Below are 21,304 nucleotides of genomic sequence, written 5' to 3'. Positions count from 1 at the left end.
CCCCGAAATTGACTTCGGCGTTTCTGTCACAGTCTGATACGTGTCAATTAGAGAGGAAAAAGAAAGGGCGACTGTACACTTTTGAACAAATTGTATTGATATAGTAAGGAGAAATTATTTCTTGGTCACCCATGGGAATTAAAGGTTCCAGATTGGTTTTCTCTCTTACCTGATATTTCTTGGAATAAATGGGCTTAAATTTGTTTTTCATGGAGAGGTGTTGATCTTCATAATTTGCAATAGTAAACCTTTTTTTTTTTTTTTTTTTAACACATTTTTTTTTTATTTTCACTTAAAGCACAAATACTAGAGTAATACAAACAAATACAAAGTTAATTACACTAACGCTTACGCTACTCACTAACACTAATTACGAAATACTGCATTACATTACATTCATAGTCGGCTAGATTTAATTTATGTTGTGGTTATATAATAATATAAACCTAATTTGTACAAATACTTCTACATCAAATTCCTTTTTTGGTAGAACGACTGTATATACAACTGCGTCTATAACTGTTAATACCCGATACTCATCTATTGAGTTACAATAACATGTTTTCCCATTTTTTATAATGAATAGATTCTTTTTTATTCTTTTTTGCAATCAAAAATTCAAATTTCCGAGTTTCAGATGTTTTAGCCTTCAGTAAGGATACAGACGGCTTGATATTTTTACAACGACATGAATAAATGGTATATTTTCCAAGAATGATTATGTGATTTAACAAACAATTCCCAGGGTTATTATCGGAAATACCAAAGAGGATTGTTACCTCATCAAGCTTATCAATTTTCATATTGTAAGTATTTAACCAAGAAATAACCGAAAGCCAAAAGTTTTTAGTGTAGGTACAGCTGATTAGAAGATGCTCAAGAGTTTCTTCGTGATCTCCACAAAAGGTACACATCGGAGAAGGAACCAAATTCATTTTATATAGAATTTTATTGGTGTAGAGAATACGATTTAAGATTTTGTATTGAAAGGCTCTCGTTCTGGTGTCAAGAGTGACTCGACCCGGCAATAGATAAATATTTTTCCAGTCTATATTACCTGAAATATTATATACGGAATTAAACTTAGATTGGGCAGTCGGAGAAATCTGGATTCGTTTGACCAGGGTGGAATAGATTGATTTTGAAGTCATTCTAGTTATATCTTGAACATCGTCTGAAACAGTTTTGTCAATTCGGTTGTTATTATTCTCTCCAACGTTAAGGAGCTGTTTCCAGTTAGGCGGAATGGCGGAAAAAATGCCTTGTAGGAGTAAATAATCTGACAAGGAGAGATTTTTCTCTCTAAAAGCGTCCCACCTTTTTAATTTTGAGTCATTTGAGAGAATATCTCCAAGTTTCACAAAACCTGCTTCTTTTATTCTCTTGTTGTGTATTGATTTCTTGTTAATCAAGAGGTTCTGGTTGTTCCAGATAGTCACATTTAAAACGTCCTGTTTTGTAGCTATTATATCGTGATTGCCATTAAAGTCAGACAAAACTTCAAGACATTCTTTATAAAAAGAAGGTAGTTTACAGGGTAGGCGCGATGGATTGAAATTGCACTGAAGCAGAAAACTGGTTCCTACATTCTTAAGATAATGAGACAAGAAAACTTTCCACGGACTACTATTATCATCTAAATACCTTGCAAGACACACAATTCTTTGAGTTTTAATTAAAGATTCAGGGTGAGGCATTTTGAGTCCACCGTCTTCGTATTCACTAATTAAGGCTAGTCTTTTGACTTTGTCTTTGCCTCTCCACACAAAATCGAATATCACAGAATTTATGCTTTTAATTATATCCTTATCAAAAGAGATAAAGGAGGTCCGATACATAAACTTAGGCATAGCAAATGTTTTGACTAATTGAATTTTACCAATTAATGTTAAGTTTCTCCATTGCCAGCAACTTAAGGACTTTCTTATTGACTTTAAAGTAAGGTCAAAGTTAAGCTCTCTGCTTTTACGCTGATCATAAGTGAAAAATATACCTAGAATTTTAATTGGCTCATTCACCTTATTAATATCGAGAGCTTCGTGATTTCGATAGGAACTTCCTAACCAGTAGGCTTCTTTTTTGTCCTTATTTAGTTTAAGCCCTGAACATTCACCATATGTGTTCAATAAGGAACTAAGAGAGTCATAAGATTCCTTATCGCGTAAAAAGTTTGTTAAGTCATCGGCGAAAGTGATACATTTGATTTCTTTGTTTTCTACTACTATACCTTTTATATCTCGAGTCTGCTTGATAGCGGTAAGGAGGGTTTCCAAGGCTAAAATAAATAAATAGGGCGAGAGAGGGTCTCCCTGTCTAACCCCTCTTCCGATTGAAAAAAGAGGAGTTGCTACACCATTATTCATAATGCAGCTGGATATATTAGTATAGAAAAAACGTATCCACCTAATAAAGGATTCTCCAAAATTGAACTTTTCCAAGGTCTTAAAGAGGAAGTTCCAACTTAAGGAGTCAAACGCTTTCTCGAAGTCAATGGTCACCATGAGACCGGGGAGATTGTATAACTTTGTATAGTCCATAATATCACCTATAGTTCGTACTGCATCAAAGATGTTCCTTCCTTTCACATATGCGCACTGTTCAGCACTAATTAAGTCGGAAAGAACTTTCTCGAGTCTTAATGTTATAGCTTTGGACGCAATCTTAACATCCACGTTTAACAGAGAAATGGGTCTCCAATTCGCAACATATCTTTTATCCTTGTTTTTCTTCTCAATAAGTTTTATAATTCCTTGTTTTTGGGAGTTTGCCAATTCTCCTTTTCCATAGGAACTGTTTAAAGAGTCAACTAACAAATGTCCTAAGGTGGGCCAAAATACTTGATAAAATTCTGCTGTCAGGCCATCGTTACCTGGGGATTTTCCGTTTTTAAACGTTTGTAGAGCTTTAAAACACTCCGCCTTTGTAAGAACCCCTTCACAAATTTGTTTGGCATCTTCGTTTAAAGTTGGCAAACGACATTGGTCAAGAAACGCATCGCTAACATTGTTATGATCGGGTGGGTCGCGGTTAGAGTACAATTCAGTATAGAAGTCATACAATTCTGATAAAATTGATTTAGGATTAGTTATTAATTTACCGCCTTTATCAAAAAGTTTACGGACGCAAGAGTTGCTCATCTTTCTACTTTCTAAATTTAAGAAATATTTGTTATTTTTCTCACCATGTTCATACCAATTGGCTCTAGAACGAATAACATTACCTTGAATAGTATAATAATACAGTGAGTTGTACTCAGATTTGATCGTTTCCAGCTGTACAGCGTTATTTTCTGTCGGATTAGAGTCAAAAATCTCTTGGCATTCTTTCAATTTATTCTCGATTTCGCAAAGACGACTTCTCCTTTCTTTTGCCTTTGTTTTGCTATATTTCATTGTTACTTGTCTTATTCTGTATTTAATTAAATCCCACAGAAGACCTTTGTCTAACACTTCATTAAATTCTACCAGCCACGAGGGAACGTTGTCTTTTATAAGATTGATATATTCTGGATCTTCTAACAGGCTAGAGTTAAATTTCCAATATGACGGCCCAGTTGGTTGCATTTCAACACTGTTAACCTGGAGCACAATAGCAGCGTGGTCTGTTTTAATGGCAGAAATTATACCTGTGCTGTCCACAGAAAACTTGTCAAGTTAGAAGATAGCAGTATAGAAGGAATAAGAATTTAACTGCATTCGCTGCTGATATGACCTGTTTTTCAAATATATGCGTGCTCTTATGTGCGTCTAGAGGCATATTTGAGATTTTCTGGTAAACAATGTTAAAAAAAAAAAAAAAAATCTTGAAGCAGCGGTGAAAGGATACTTATCTCAAGCATGTGAAGAATTCACTTCCAAAGTGAGGCTTGCTGCAAATTGACCAATCACCGTCGAGATTTTTGTGCACTTCAGCCTTGATCTGCATACGTGTATGCGTTAATTTTTGTACTCACTCATTGTAAACAGGTTGAGGAAAGAAAACTAGAAGCCAATCGATTCTTCGTTACAGCTACTATTTTGTAGAACTCTATTCCAGCATATAATCCATAGGGATTTTCACGCGGCTTGCATAGGAAGATAATGGCCGACCCTGGGAATTGTGAGAAGTAAGTAATGATTGTCAATGTTTTGATTGAATTATTTCGTCACAGCGAGTTCTCATTTGCGGCTAACGTTATGTCTTGAACTTAGGAGAGATTGTTAGTTGTGTGGAAAATCACAGATTAAATGGTTCCCATTCGGAGTTGATTCGACTCAGCTCTGTTCTGTTATCGTGCAGTAGACTTGAGGTGTTGAATATTGCGGAAAAACTCTATGCAAACTTACTTTCATGAAGATTGACTTGGAAATTAGTTACCACATAAGAAAGAAAACTTTGTTGAGGTCTTATATTCTTTTAAAATTAGTTCTCATAAAGAAATCCTGGCCTTAGTTCTAAACGCGTTTTTTCTTTCGGTCCTGATTTAGCGAAGGTGGTTTTAAAACATGTTTGAGCAAAATTTCCGCTTTGCCCCTCACTCATTATGCACACTGAGAAGAAACAAGATACAAGACAACGCTGTTATTGATTTCCTGTGGGACTACGGCTCTGTTTGTGGTTTTTGATTCGTTTCTTTTATCACGTTCTCTTGAGTGGCTCACAAATTAAATTTTGTGACGATGTCATTTTAACAAAGCGATGAAGTTGTTTTCGTAATCAATAATAGTTGTTTTTTATTTATTTATTTTTATAAGAGGATCATTGCATTTTAGTTGCAACAGAAACTGTACAAGTCACTTTGAACACACTGCTTTATTGAATTCAACAGCTCCGTTTATATAGAGAAGCGTGAAAAGTCTAGAACATCTAATGCATAAATCAGCTAGCATAGCCTGCAGGAATGCCCTCATCGTGGACGCTTCGGCTTGTGTGTTTCTTCGCCCGCGGGAAAGAAAATCTTGAGAAGCGCTAGTTAGCGAGAGGTCTGTGGTGATAATGTTTGACTAAGCGCACCACTCAAGTATAGCAAAATAAACAAAAAAAGGACCAATATCAGCAGTTGGGAACAGACCCTTTTATAAAACTACCGTACAATATAATCTTTCAAGTAACTTTTAATCCCAAAATCAAAGTAGCGAGATCAAAGTAGCAAAATCAAAGAGCGAGATTCTGTACATTAAGTGGTAAATTATGGCATAAAGTGGCGTTGTTTGTAATACTCCTAATCCGTGGAACCTGTATCAAGCGGTCATCCCGCCATTCCCCGTGAGTGACCGCTAAATACAGGTTCGACTGTACACTTTTCTACAGCATTAGTTATATTTGCTAGTGCGAAACAGTCTAATGGTCATATCCTTTACCGAAACTTAGATAACTTTGCTGAAAACATTTTTAATATTTAATTCCTAGACTTCGCGTGGCGCGCTAACATTCTTGTTTTGGCTGACTTTTTCAGACTCGCGCAACGGACTTCGCCGAAAAGGTGGGCTTGCTCGCAATCTACTTGGAAATTGAAACCTTTTTCAAATTTTTCTCGGTTTATCGTATAGCAAGATATTATAAACAATACTTAGTCTCTTGTGTACAGGTATTGCGGATGAAATACCAGGATTTCTTCAGTTTCGAGAACATAAAATCTTCACCAAATCATACTGACATTTATGTACATTTTTAAACAGTAATGTTTTTCTCAGGCTCGTAATTATGTGCATTCAGACGGTTTTGAAAGTTTCATTTTTTGTTCTTCTATAAAGCCTGGTTTTCACTAGCGACGCAAGCATAAGCGCAAGCACAAATGTAAGCATAACAGCCCTTATTTCACCATGAAAACGACCTCGATGCAAGCATACAAACAAGTGCATGCCTTTTCTTGTACTAGTGCTTGTGCTCGTCGACGTTCGTTTCCACTTGGTATATTTTACTTATAAGTGTGTTTTTGCTCACGCTTGGACTTGATAATTATAATAATAACAATAATATTTATTATTTGTAACGCGCATTTTTACATGTGCATATGATCAAATGCGTGATAAAAAAAATGTAATAAAAATAAATAGAAATATAAATGTTAGATAAAAATTAGATACTAGGCCCTGCATCAAAATATACAAAACGATAAAATAATATAAACAACACAGAGCAAAAATTTATAAAAATGAATAAAAACTTCAAAACTAACTATCAATTATGAAAATTTAATTAAGTTATATTTGCATTTCTAATTGAACCAGGAAAACCATTCCAGAGTTTAGGAGCTGCACTGGCAAAAGCCCTATCACCTAAAGTTTTCTTCGCTCCAGTGGTTAATGGTTGTAATAAAAGCTCATAATTAGAGCGCAAACTATAATTCAAAGGCTGTATTATCTAAATAAGACCAGATATGTCATTAGGAGCAAGGCCATTAATAGCCTTAAAAGTAATGACTAAAATTTTGAGATTAATTCCAATTTAACTGGCAACCAGTGCAAAGAACCTAAAACTGGTGCTATATGACAGAATCTAGGAACAATGCAAACTAACCTGGCCATTGTATTTTGAACTCTTTGCATTTTATTTAAATGAATATCAGGCACTCTTAAAAGAAGGCTATTACAATAATCCATTCTTCCCATAACTAATGCATGAACTAATATTTCTGCAGATTCTCTAGAAAGATATTTCCTAATGCGCCTTAAGGTTCATGTTCGTTTCGAATGAAAACCAGGCTTTACGCCATTGGTGACTAGAATACTTGAGTACTGATTCCATGGGGTAAATTGTGCTTTAGATCTGATTCACTAGAGGAAGTAGAGCTGTCAGTAATTCCTGAAGAACTAGTGGCAAGAGATGACCGTGGGCCTGTGGCTTCCGAGCCTGTGAGGAGGCCATCACCAGAACTTGATATCGAGGCTTCCATAGTAACATGCGTTGATCAGGATCAGGTCGAGGGAGAAATTCCTGCTGGTTTTGGTATGTATGATCACAGAGAGTCTTACAGGGATTGGTGGCCTTTATGATAACGTTCCTTGATTCATTATTGAACCACCCGTTACAGAATTCTGTAGATGCAGTCAATTTGGTTTGTCTTGAATATGAAAGATATTATCTAAACGATTGGGTTGGAATAGTGATGAGGATAATCACCAAATAGGCTGTTTTGCCTCCGCCTCAGCAAATATGGTATACAGTTTGACAACTGTTGCGATTATTTTTCGGACTAAGCTTATTTGTTGCGATGTTGACTCGTCTGTGTCCGTCCTCTAATAGATGATAAGAATAATTAATCCAAATGCGTGTACGACTAAGCGTATTCCTACTTATAGATGAACAATGGCGTCAAAATTTGGTTTAAAAAAACAAAAAAATAAACATCAGCGACATACGCAGGCGCCTTTACTTTATGTGCTACCTTTTTTTCGTTCTACATATTTTGACGTCACTCATGATCAACCTTTGAAAAAAAAAGTGGCAAAATTTGATATAAATTTCCTTTCTATCACCTATTTATAGAACCAGAGGACGAGCATGGGGGTATTGATGCTTCTAATCAACAATCTCAACATGAAGGTAAGTGAAAGAGGGCGTCAAGGGAGACACAAACTCAAGACGCAAATAAACAGACTCCTAACACATTGGTGTAATTGTGTTACTGAGTCAACATGCATTCATTTCGTTTATTCAAAGTTTATTCATTCCCCGAAGACTGTTCACCACACGAGGAACGAGGGCTACATTGAGAGGGTGGTGAAATTCAAACTTACTGCTTTTTTCGGTGGTTGTTTAAATTGAAAAATGTCCATACTTGTGAATCATTCTTGTGTGTATCTGATTGTTTTACAGAGATAGAGAAGGATCTGGATGATGTTCTGCGTAAGGGTGATTTCGATGCGATTGATCAAACAGTGACTCCAAAAACCCTGGCAAGGTGTAAAACTAATACCTTAATCAAATCTTTCCAGGTTGGTCTTGTAATTTTATCTCTACCTATTTTACCGCCATAATTTACTTAGGGCTGTTTAGCCAGACCAAGTGACAAAAGTGATCCTAATCACATAGATTTTGTTTCACTTCTCCATATGATTAGCTCGTCATGCGCATACCGCTCTCTCTACTAATTAGCGTCAAAACTACAACCAATTGTTACTTGTTCACTGTCTGAGTGTACTTGTAACCTTGAAGTATCACTGACTTGCAGTTATATCTTGTTTTCTTTCTTATTGGTCATCGAGGTTTCAGTGTACTAATTTTCAAAGGACAATTGAAAAACCCTCCTGCCATCTTCAACAACTGGAGGCTAATAAAAAATCAGAAACAACATCATTGATTAAGAAAGATGTTTTTTCGTCTTGTCATGAGCGTGGGACAAAGAAAAAAATTCTGAGTCCCCATGAGGAATCGAACCTCAGAACTTCGGATTTGCGCCCCGATGCTCTACCACTGAGCCACAAGGACTCTTCGGTGAGCGGGGTCTATTACGAAGTTCTAATGACACGCGTCCTGCATACTGCTAGGATCAGCAATGTCGATAGCGTAATGTTTTTGACAGAAAAGTAGAGATGGTAAGTTTTAAGCTCAGTGAAAAATTAAGAAAGATGTTTTTTCGTGTTGTCACGAGCGTGGGACAAAGAAAAAATTCTGAGTCACCATGTGGAATCGAACCTTATTTTTTAACGAAAAAACATCTTTCTTAATTCTTCACCGAGCTTAAAACTTACCATCTCTACTTTTCTGTCAACATCATTGATTTTTACGAGCCGTTTCATAAAAACGATAACTTCATTTCTTTTTAAACTTAGGTCAACAAAGCACTGCGAGATTTAGCAGATGGTGCAAACCCGGAGAAAGACGATATAGAAATGCTTGAAAAATCTATGTGCGAGTTCACATCAGCCTTGATAGATCCCCTTAAAGCCGACGCCGATACCAGAAATACATTTCAAAGTTGTTTTGATGATCTGGTGGACAAGGCAATTGACACGAAGCAGAAGAAGGTACCACACGAATGATAAAAAGGTTTCCAATCAACACTTTATGATATCCTTTACCCCTAAAGTCGATTCTAGTGGGAATGCTCTCGCCCATCTGAACACACGGGTGCCCTTACCCTTACGTGCTATATTGGGGACATTGTTGTCTCTCTTCTTTCCTTACCAATAACCACTAGTGAGGACGCTTTGTGTGCCACATAAAGCCTCCTCACCGGTGGTTATATGGGTGTAATATCGGATATTACAAAGGGGAAAATATATTTTTAAGATTTATGCACACAATGTCACGGTATACTTAGTGCCAATTCAATCACAGGCGGCCCAAGCTCCAGCTGTGAGATGATCATCTTCCGCAATAACAGTTACGGTGGAATTATAGGACTTTGTATAGGAATATTTCCGACAGGTTTTAACGATTTAAAAAATACGTCAAATTCTCAATGAAAATACCTCACCTTACTTCCACAGCGTATTACTTGTTATCTGACCGCTTACTTTGATGAAAATAACCCATCTTAGCTAATTGTCCATTTCGAGGTTTTCCGCGTACATAAGAAAAGCCCAAGGCTGAACACTCAATTTCCAAACGCCCGATCTGAGAAGCGAAAAATCCCAGCTCAAAATGACCGGGCGGCCACAAATCCAAGGCAGAATCCAAGGACATATATTGTAGTTTCATTTCAATTTACTACAAACTTATTCTTCCCCGCGCAACCAACGCTAAGCCGCAGTTAACTTCAAAAATTTTCAGTTTAGAGGTTTCTAACAGCCCGCGTACACATCAACCTTGACACACAACCGTTGAAAACCAGCTTGGTAGCCCTACCTCCTTTTAAAACTGAATCTCGCTGGGGATCACACCGCAACTTGGCATGAAGAAGTTGTCTTAGCACCACGGGTGCCAAGTTACGGTGTGGTCCTTGGCGAAGCTCAAGTTAAAAAAAGGCAGGGTTACCAAGCTAGTACTCAATGGTTGGAAATGGAGTGTTCAGCCTTGGGCTTTTCCTATGTACGTGGAAAACCTCGAAATGGACAACTCGCTAAAATGGGTTATTTTCATCAAAGGAAGCGGTCAGATAACATGTAATATGCCGTGGAAGTAAGGTGAGTTATTTTTATTGAGAATTTGACGTATTTTTTAATTCGTTAAAGCGGTCGGAAATATTCCCATACAAACTCTCATAGTTCCGCCATGACTGTTATTGCGCAAGATGATAATCTCACAGCTGTAGCTTGGGCCGCCTGTGATTCAATGTACAAGACGTCATTTTTATGTCTTTCTACTGTATGTACAAAGAAGCAATTAATCAATTTCCAGTGAAAGAAATTTATATTCTAGTGAATCTACTAAATAATGTGACGCCAAACTGAATGATTTAATGACACTGAACATGCCCACCGCCGGGCGCCATAGCTGATCCGGCCAGAAATTAGTTTTCAACTTGAATTGTATTACTAATTCCTAAGAAATCTTTCAGACCCTTGATTTAGCAGCTCTATTCTGTTGTAGATCACAGTCATGACGTCAAAATGTGGCAAGAGCAAAAAGGTGGCACATGACGCGCGGCCGGGTGTGTCACTGATATGTCGTTAGAATTGCTTTGAATTAAATGAAGCCAAACGTTGTTAATCGTGACGTCCCTTACGAGGCTCTCCTCTGATAAGTAATAAGCAAAAACTAGTCCAAATTCAGCTCATTGCGTAAAATAATGTATCGACGAATTTTTTTCGCAGTTCATCTCTCACCCAGTGGTGTATAACTTGCTCAACTCCAGATGGTACCAATCCTTTTTTCACGTAAGAAAAGAATCATGGCGGACACCTCAACGCTGGGGATACTTTTTTCTCAACCTCTGGACAGTGTTTGACATTGTCTTTTTTCCCTTTCTCTTTGCCATTTTCTTCGTCGTGCATTTGATAAAACAGGCCTTGAGGAGGAAAAGAGGTTTGTAATATCGTTTTGCTAGCATTACATGGTAATGCGTTTTCAGCAAGCTCTAAAGTATTCAAAAGGTTTGGGCCTGAGGGGGAGAGGGGTGAGGAGTGGAGGGTGATGGCTTTTCTGTGTTTTATTCCTAACTCCATAAAACTGAGTTACCATGCAAACTGAGTCCTCTCAACTGAAACAATACAGGAGTCCTGGCTAAAACTATGCGCGAGGTGCGGGTCACGTATTTCTTCCCTGGCACGTGAAACGCGCTTCGTGCTTGCCTTGTGCTTGCAAAAAACTGCGCCAGTTCTGCAGGATACATCGTTCAAGGAGCGTTCACAGGCCCCGTATTTGTTCCCACCTGATCATAACGGTCTTAAGAATGGTTGGGACCGTTCTAACCAAGTTTTGAGATTAGATACAAGCAGCTACTGGGTAGTTGTTGAGGTGCTTTGTATCAGTTGTTGCATGTTTCCTTTATTGATCAGTGGTTTAATCACTTAGCCTCTAATGCTTTCTTCGATCATTTTTCAGAAACTGGAATATGTTTTGTTTTGACGCTGGACAAAGATACCTCAAAAGAAGAATTTAATCTGATTAAAAGGACGATAAACTACATTGTTGGTGAATATGGCTGCCACTCTGCCAAATACTGTGTTGTTTTACATGAAGACCACAAAATTATCGGTAATATCAACTTTGAAGAGAGGTGCACTACTGAGGATGCACTTCGAGCGAGGATTAACCTGTTACAGCTGCCAAACTCTACCAGCTCACTCGGTGTAGATCTTATGGCCACCCGAGGTGCATTCACAAACTAAACACTTGGGAAGGATGCCAAAAAGGTGAAGAAGGCTGGTGTAGTTTCAAGATTGATGAGTTTGGGCTCATATTTGATAAAACTTGTAAATTGTTTTCGAGAATCAAGGGAATAAATATCACCTTTTTTTCATTTTATGTTTACAATAGGTGGTCGTGCTCTTTCTTAATGACTCGTTAAGCATGGTTAAGGCAAACACCGAGACACTACAGTCCTTAGTAAAGGAGATAGAGGATATGCAAGTTAACATCGTTCCCGTCGGTATCGGGGAGTACGCCAAATTGTCAGAGTTAAATAAGATGGCAACTAAAGATGGCACAGCACGTCACTTTGGAGAATTCGAGTCACACGAGACGTTGGGAACAGCTGTCATACAAGGTAACATGGGGAGGTTTAGAATTACGATATAAAAAAACCCTCCTTAGAATGATTATTCTCCTAATTGGTTTGGGAAAAAATAAGAAAGTACTCCATGCAGTTATTACAATTCGAATTGAGGAAGGTTTTTAACGTTATTATATTTTAAAAAGCTTTAACTTTTCTCTCCACTGCTCGGAAGTGTAACTGGCTTTATAATCGATATGTTTTACTTTCTTACAGGTATCGAGGGAAAGAACATCTATGGTGAGGACAGGCTATTTTTGGTAGCTAGATTTCCAGATCGTTAAACTTTTCTTTTTCTAAATAACTTTCGTCGTACCGTCAGTGCTTCCAGAGTTTTCTTTTGATGGTCTCCATTCTAAGCTCGCTTCTCATTCATTGTCCTACCGAGTATAACTATGATTACTATGATGTCTTCCAGAGAAATACAAGGATTACTTTACGACTCCTTATTTCGTCTTTTTCCGCGACACGCTGAGTTATCTCATCCTCCTCGTTCTTCACTTCGCCATTTGCCTGTCAACTTCAACTGTTGCCTTCAGTCGACTAGAATGGGTCATTTTAGTTTTCTTCCTGGGACGCGTTTTGATGGAAGTGGATCAGTTTATTAGTCCTAAAAAGGCTGAAATGAAAGCATGTAAGCTGTGTAGGAGGAGGAAAAGAGATGGCTCCAGCTACCAAGAATGCTCACAAGAGGGTCAACAAGAGACAAATGAGGCAGAAGAAGACAATATCTTGCTAAAGAAGCTTAGTAATTATTTCAGGTATTTCAGCGTTTTCTTTTCTGTTTCTAGTGACAATAATAGATTCTCATTCATGTTGGGGACATGATCAGCTAGGAAGGATGGGGAAAAAGAGTTTACAGCTTGAAAACGATAACAAAACGAGCCACTGTTCTCAGCTTAGGTACATGGGTAATTTTTTTAGAGCTGTATCATTAGTCATGAGGTGACATGGTTCACTGCCTGGGTTCATTGACAGCAACCGATTTTTATTGTTTTAGTACACCATTAATTAGCTCGTATTCATTGTAACAATAACTAGTGGTACTTGTAAGAACTGATTATCTTGCCTCATGATTATGCAAGGTCTAGCAGTTCACGGATTCTCTTAAATAGATAATGGTCTTCTGGTGCTGATATCTACTACTTTTATAGTGACCGTTGGAATGTGCTTGACTTCATCATTCTTGTTTTATACCTGATTACCTTCGTACTGCGCATAATTACATGGATGAACTCCACGGACGTGTCAGAAAACTCACTCTTGGCTGTGTCAGAGTATTTCTATGGATTTATCGCCATGTTTCTCACACTAAGAGCCTTTGGTCAAGTCATAGAGCGCGTGCGGGGAATGGGTGCAATACAAATCGCTTTGTTCTTTGTTATCTGGGATGTAATGGCGATATTTTGGCAGTTTTTGGCCATGATTCTAGCATTTTCTCTGGCTATGACCAAGATATATGTTGCTGAGAAGGCCTATACCTCAGGAAAAGATTCCGCGGAGGATTTGTGAGTACATAGTACGATCTTTCTAAAGTATCGAAACCGTGAGTGACAGATTCTAACTTGTTGGGCTTATTCATTTGTTACTCTTTTTAGTAGTGGGGTGGAAGAGTTTTCCTTTTAAATTATGGAGGGGAACCTCATGTATGTCTAGGCACCCAATTTAGGAAACAGTGGGCTAAAAGCTAATCAAGTGAGATTTAGTTTTTTGGATGGGAAGCCTGACAGGAGGGTAAAACTACTCAGATCAGAATGTCAAACGTTGCATGAAAGGCCGATTTTTTACAGTCTTTATGAATACTCACGCAGGCCTCAATAAATAAGTCACTTTGTAGCGCCACTAATACAAAAGGTTTGAAATCAAATTATGGTAGCCTGATGCCCATCAATCATTGCTGGGTCAGTCGTAGTCATAAATTGTGGAGTCAGTGACTTGCTATACACCGTGAATTTTTGTGCCACTGGAGGTATAAGTTCAGGACTGTTAGTTAACAATTTCTCTGGAACAGCACAAATGTGTAAAATAAAATTCGGAGGGGGGGGTGGTTATGTAACTTTGACAATTTCTGTTGGTTAAACCGTAAACCATGGCAACGGTTTCTTTAACCATTCATTTTCTCCTATTATTTTTAGGGCATGCAGTGATTCCGGGCTAATTTGGTAAGAATAAAATTGTTGTTTTTTTCCACTCTAATTTTAACTTTTTACTCTGATGTCTAAAATATACCAAGTTACACAAAATTTTTGCTAACCTTGAATTTCGCGCTTTCAATATGCTGCGATTATTTAAAGTTTCAAGCGTGAAATTCTATACCTGAGGGGTCGGAAAGGTTAATTAAGGTCTCCCGAGAGGAAAAGAAGTGAGAAAAAAATCATTCTGATGTGTTGAAATAAGTACTGATGTTCAACACTGAGCTTTATCAGCTTCATCACGAAAATTTGCAGGAAAGACACCCTTTCCTTTCATGGCAGCAGATTTACTAGAACAAGAAGCACAGCTGCGAGTGAAGAAACCCTCTTTGCCCCCCATCCCTCTTTCGGCTTCGCGTCCGATTAATTAACGCTACTTCGCCTCTTAAACCTACAAAAAGGCCGACGCAGCTATTAGTTTAACTTCTTAAGAGGTACCTTACGGTTTCACCTTCTGGAAAAATCCAGACTTCATCGTTGCTATTTCTTTTTACCACTGGTATCCCTCAGGTTGAAGGTTATCTTGTGATATTTTGGATACAAACACTTAAATGTGTTGGTGTTTGACTTAATTGAGCTGACCAGGAATCTTGAAAGCAAATTTTGAAATAGATGATCCATGTAGGAGTAGTGACACGATGGCCTCCAGGACACAGACGTTTAAAAACATTTATGGCGGTCATAACAATCTCAATTTCAAAAATTCGATGGTGTTTTGATCTAACTCGTTGCTTATGTTCTTCAGTTGGTGGAACATGGCGACACACCTTGGTTGGTCTTTATTGGGTTTAGCTGACCTGGATAGGTTGAACTCCGTCGACGATTCATCCGTTTCTCTTATTCATGTGCTGTACAGCTTCTTCTTAATCATGGCAGTTATCCTTCTCGTGAACATGATGATTGCGTTGCTCTCAAACACCTATCAGCAGGTTCAGGTACTTAACAGTCTCTCTGCCTTCGCCAATGTATATTAATTCTGTTCATAATCCAGAGTTAAGAAAATATGAGAAGTTCTCGACTGTAAACTCGGTTGGACTTTTTTGGCGTAAGATACAAAATACATTTTTCGCAAAGTTCAAAAGATTCTATGATCATTTATAATTGTACTTTTGGTCGACTGACGCTTTAGACGAAAATAATGGTAAATATTGTCCTTTGGGTATGATATGTCAAAAATATTCCTCCGCTATAGGAGTGTCGCCTGTTGTCTTTATTAACTGGTACTTCCTTAGAAGCTGTTAAGTCCTTCTCATTCCTCTATTATCAGGATAATTCACTGCAGGAGTGGTCTTTCAAGAGAGCCATTACTGTAAGAACTTACAGCACCTATCATCCGATACCAGTGCCCTTCAACCTTTTGTCTGTCCCCCTGATAGTACTCTGGCACCTATGTTGGCGCGACACTCCTGCTTCGCTCAAGGGCGGACGGGTAAGCTGCGGCCTTGCCAATTAGTTTTGTGAGTTTTAACAAGCTGCTGTTGTTTAAAGTTATCGTTCACGTCTGCTCAGTGATTTTACTTCACTTTCGATGTGGCCTTCTTTGATTCGACAGAGAGTAGCTCTGAATAAAGTGGTGAAGAAACTAGAAAGGATGTACTTCGAGAAATACGGTTATGAATTTCCCCTCACAGGTGGGTGATATGCTAGATTAGTAAATAGCCCCAGAAATCTATGATATGATCATAAAAAAGAATATGGCGGAAAGAGATGTTTTTCTACTAAACCTTGCTTTGCTATGATCAAAGCAATAGTTCTAAAGAAGTTTATACCATGACAGACAAGAAATAAAAAATCACAAATTAAGAATTCCAGTAATGATAATCTATTTATAACGAGGGGTATCGTAATGATTTTGCGGACTAGATTCAGAAGAGGCCAATTTAATATTTGGTTCCTCGCTTTGTTTTAGAGGGGAAAAAGATAGATCACTTGGTGCAAGAAAATGAGGGAGGACGAAAATTGGCCAATCAGATAGTTCGGCAAGTATTCCGACCGCGTGGAAACAAGGAAGAAAAACTTGCGTCTGGCCACAGGGTGAGTGTTTTTCAGGCCCACATTCTTATGTTAATTAAACAGGAAGTTTCCCTACCATATACTATGGATCCTGCTCTATCAGTATACACCTTTTTAACCTTTTTAATTTGCATTTTAACCTTTTCCCTCGAACAAATATTTAAATGTACGATTGAGAAAATCTTTCAAGAAACGTTGTGCTGTAGTTTCCATGCTCCCTTGAAAAAAAACCGAACTTGTTTTGTAGTGACATAGAAAAGCTAATCTCAAATGCTGCTCCAGGAAGTACAAAAAAAGTCAACAAAATTCGCTCTCAACGCGCGATACGAAAATTAATGGGAGGGTTATAGTTTGAATAAAACCCCTTCTAGCTTGCTGGTATGCCGGCTGACAATGTCCCTGGTTGAGAGATTGTCTTTAAGTTTTCAAATTTCTCCTTGAAGCTTTGGTTCTTGGCCAAATATTCATTTTTGGACAATGTCTCAGCCGCAGACATTTTCAGGTGACATACCAGCCGCCTGAAGGGTCCCTCGTGTTGCTGAATTTTTGTTCGATTGTCATTTAAAGGCGTGGTATGATTCGCCGGGAATTGCTGTCGATGGCTGTCTCTTAACTTACATGGGACCTAATTCCTGCAACATATGCAAAAGTGGAAATCGTAAGAATATTCACAGTGCCAAGTTCAAGTCTCCCTTTACACCAGAGACACCAAGATTTGAGGTGTGCTTTTGATTTATAGAAAATTATTTGCGAACAAAAAATTTAATTCATATACTTCCTGCTTCATGATAGATTCTCTGAAGATGCAACATAATTACATCGCCTTTTTACCCTCTTCTCCTAAATAACCTTCCTCTTGTTGGCGCTGGTATTCTTTTCTGTTTTGTAGCTCTACAGATATTAATTGTTTTAATAATGAACTTAACGGTGCCTCCATAATAGAAAGACCAGACCGGTTCCTGAAAACATCTTTATGTTCCTCTTGTGGTATCCTATTTTCACTTTTGCTTTCATGGTAACGTGTCAACATGGATCTCGTTTGGGCACTTAACCCTGTAACACCTAAGAGTGACTATGATGTAATTTTCCTCACATTATCATCCCTGAGTCGAACATTAGGGTCACATGGATAAAGTAAATGACCACCAACCGAAAAAGCTCTTCATGGTTTAAATAATTCTTCCTTATCAGCACAATTGTATAGAGAACAGCATGGAGAATATTTATAATTATGTTAGGGTATGAAAGGTTAAATTCATCTTCTTGCTCCACTTCTTTGAGGTGCATTTCAGGGTCAAGTTATAAGGCCTTAGATGGCCACCTTTGAATAGCGTGATGGTGCCTTCGTTCAGCCGAAATTCCCTCTTGGATTAATCGTTTATATTTATATTATTATTGTCGTTATTATTATTATTTAGATAAGTGTGTTGCTTTGTAATCATCATCATTATTGCAGTTGTTATTATAGCTGCTTTTGTTGTTTATATGATCATTATTTCGGATGTTGATTGTTTATATTATGGCTAACATCGTCTTTATCATCGTCATTATTTTGCTTTGGTTTAAGAAACTGGTATTCCCTCGGTCTCATGAGCAAAAAAACTCATTTGCATACTGAAACAAAAATTAAAAACATGGGACTTACGGCAACGGTAACAACAAAGTCTAAAAAAGAAAAGGCCGTCATTGTTTTGCAGGTACTTATTCAGGAGACTGGGGAGAGGCGTATTGTGGCACTGGGTGCTGTTTATGAGTCGTACGACTGTCACAAAATGCCTGGCTGGTATAGTGGAACAGTCGGTTACCACATAGACGATGGTAAAATATTTGAAACTGGCTTCCATGAGCTGGGAAGAGAAGTCGAAGGTATGGGTTACTTTGACGATACGTGTACGATATCTGCCACAAGGATCTGTTGGCGCTTGGAAACATAATCAAAGTCTTACCGTCCTTCTGAGGGCGACCTTGCGACAGTTGGTTTCTGATTTCCAAAAGAAAAAGATTCAGAAATTTTCGTTTGTGAACGTTATAGGGATCACTTTAAAATCGTTATAGACTCCTCGAGATGATTATTCTGACGTGCATGAGATAAATGGGAAATGTATTGTAGCTGTGTGATCAAGATAGAATGTTGAACGTAGTTACTGTAAAATCCATGTGCCTAGAGTGTGAAACTGAAAAAACCCTGAATCCTTCAATCGTGGAGGGTTCCAACCCTCGCCTTCTGCTTGCCGATCAAATGGTCTACAGAGAACTCATTTAAGGTCAAAGAAAAACGAGATTCATATCAACAAATGCTTGACGCTACTAGGATCATTTATATCGTCAACACTCCTTGTATAAATACAGTGAGGGAGATTAAACTTTGTCTTCGAATGAACGAAGAGGTAGGTCATTAATGATCAAGACCGAACAATAAAGAAAAAAGTCCAATTTCACATCCTGGTGTTACACGGTTGGTTGCCTCATGTTTAGCTTATTTTGTTATCTTTCTGCTATGTACTTAATATTTTCTGTTGATAACTTAGGAGCCATGGCTTACCGCGGTGATCTCATCGCTTGTGAAGTTGATTTTAGTGGAGTCCCCGAGGGAAAAGTCTCTGTGTTGTTCTCCTTGAACGGTAGAAAAGTAGCGCGTTCTTCAGTGGAGTATACAGAGGGAAATAAACTATTTCCCTTCGTTTCATTGGGATTTGAAGGCATTACAGTGCTCACCAAGGTATGTTCGAAAGAGGGAGGGGGGAGCGGGGAGGGTAATGGGCTAGAAATTGAATCTATAAATGGTTTGGTTTCATCAGTAATCTGCCAACATATCATACCTCGGCACACTCCTCCAGCTACAATTAATCGAGGGGTTGTTCCTGTGACCAAATTGAAAGCATGTGGAGAGGGAGCTCTCTCTACGGCAGCTGTCAGGCTCTAGAATCAAAGGAAGAACTTTGTCGTATCCAGTGTTAAAAAGAACACAAAAATTTTGTTCAAGTCTGTGTAATTTTAATATTTGCGAACATTTACAACTTTCTAGAAAAATTCAGTGCCCTGATTGCTCTTAATTAAGGTACGAACAGGGAAATAGCGTGTCGATCTAATTTTTAGAATTCTATATCAGGCATATCTGTATTCCATAATTGTGGACATTAGAGTTTATACTTCACACCTGTGATCATGGCTGCCCTAAAGTTTCGTACTTTTCTTCTTCGAAGTTGAGACGTTTGATTTCCACACGTTTTAGATGTGCCATCGTGACAGAGACCGTTTTAGTAGAGTAACAAACGAAGACATTCAGGAGGAAATTGGAGATCTGCGACGTGATTTTCAGAATCAACTTACCGAGCAAAGGAGGATGTTGTCAGAAATGAGAAATTTAGTACTGCGTTTGAAGGAAGTAAAGGATAAAGATAAACAAGAAGAAGATACTAAGAAACTGGCGGGTGACTTAAGTTAAATCCACAAGTGATGGCTTACGCGCAGTTTGATGGATCGGATCAATGGATGGATGAAAATAAAGAAGATTTTCATTACCTTAGTAGTCGTTCAAGAACATTCATTTAGTTTAAACGCAATGTAAATCGTATGCAATCACTCTTTTTGATGAGTGAAAAAGATGCAAACTGTATTTCTATAGCTGTAATATTTCTTGTTGAATTAAAATTGTAGTCTGCTTACTTACAAAGATTGTAGGAGTTGTGAAAACCATTCATTACCATCTATAAGTTACGTTTGCTTAATCATATAGCTCCTAGTCAATAACCATAGTCTCCCCTTCAACTGTTATATATGTTCCTGCAAATTATTTGGGAGAATGTAGAGTTAAATCAAGGTATCACTTTGCTTGTGAGTTAATCTGTTATCTGTTTGCTGAGGAAACAAATAAATATTATAGAAAGAAAAGTATTTCTGCTAATCTTTTCACACTGCACTGTTTTCTTTCGTTAAGTGTCATCATTTTTAGATGACACAGAACGCATTCAGATCAGTTTGCAGAAATTACAAATATTCTACTCAACAACCATATATTCTTAGGTTTGTTTCGGAATTTATAATACTTGTACGCATTCAATCAATGCGTGAATGTAAATACTGTTGATAGACGATAGATTAGTCGTTCAATCAAACTGCCTTGAAGCGTGCTCACTCGGGAAATATCCTATTAAGAGAAAGCCAAATTGTTCGGTATTTGTCTCGAGCGTAGGAAAAGCTCACGACGTAATAGGGGGCACTATAAGACACAGCCAATCAAAATACGGTCAAATGAATTCAATATATATCGATAATGTCAAAATGATTACTGTAAGGACTGATAAAGTACGAAAATATAATGATTCCATCATTCGAGTGGTCAATACCAATGGTTTTCATACCAGTTTTCCTCAGGTGTAACAACGACAGGATGAGGAAGTTAGGAGACTTATATGTCAACCGTCCTCACAGCCTCTTACGCATATGTTGTCTTCCCGTGCCTTTCTTAATATTCCACTTGTCTTGGAGGTGTCGAATATAGATAGCGGCAGAAAAGATTTTTTGCGTTAATATTTCTAGTACACGCGAGCGCGAGGCGGGTAGAAAGGGCGAGTCATAAACGAGGTGAGAACGTTACATCTGTGCAACTAATGTGTATGTGATCCCGGTGAACGAAATGATCCCCAAGTCCGGACTTAAATAAAAAAATACCGTATTGGAGGATGGCAAATGACTCCTAAACATATTTCAACGCCAAATTTGGCCTCTCTATGGCTTTCTGGTCTGCTGCCGTTAATATTTCTCAACGAAACTTTTAACTTTTTACTATGGGATTTTTTTAGAAATCTTGGTACCTTTGTTTTTAAATCCAATACCGCTTTAATGCCAAATTAGTCAAAATATATCTCAGTTTCAGACCATTCAGTTTAATTATGTCTCTTAGAGAAGACAAACTGGCCGCGGAATTTGGTGTCATCCTAGGTTCCCGCGGAACTGGTCTGGCTCTTTTCCATAGAACGCGTGGAAAATCGAAGGGGAAACAACTCAGTCCGCGCTAACA

The 21,304-nt window shown here is 38.0% G+C and overlaps 1 pseudogene; it reads left to right on the top strand.

Annotated features, from left to right (window-relative positions):
- The first annotated feature begins 6,751 nt into the window (after positions 1 to 6,751).
- Positions 6,752 to 20,143, top strand: LOC131787786 (uncharacterized; annotated as a pseudogene).
- Positions 20,144 to 21,304: the final 1,161 nt, after the last annotated feature.

Source organism: Pocillopora verrucosa, chromosome 1, assembly GCF_036669915.1.
Source record: "Pocillopora verrucosa isolate sample1 chromosome 1, ASM3666991v2, whole genome shotgun sequence".
Classification (NCBI taxonomy): Eukaryota; Metazoa; Cnidaria; class Anthozoa; order Scleractinia; family Pocilloporidae; genus Pocillopora; species Pocillopora verrucosa.
The sequence above is the reverse complement of the archived record's forward strand: the minus strand, read 5'-3'. Positions and strand labels throughout refer to the sequence as shown.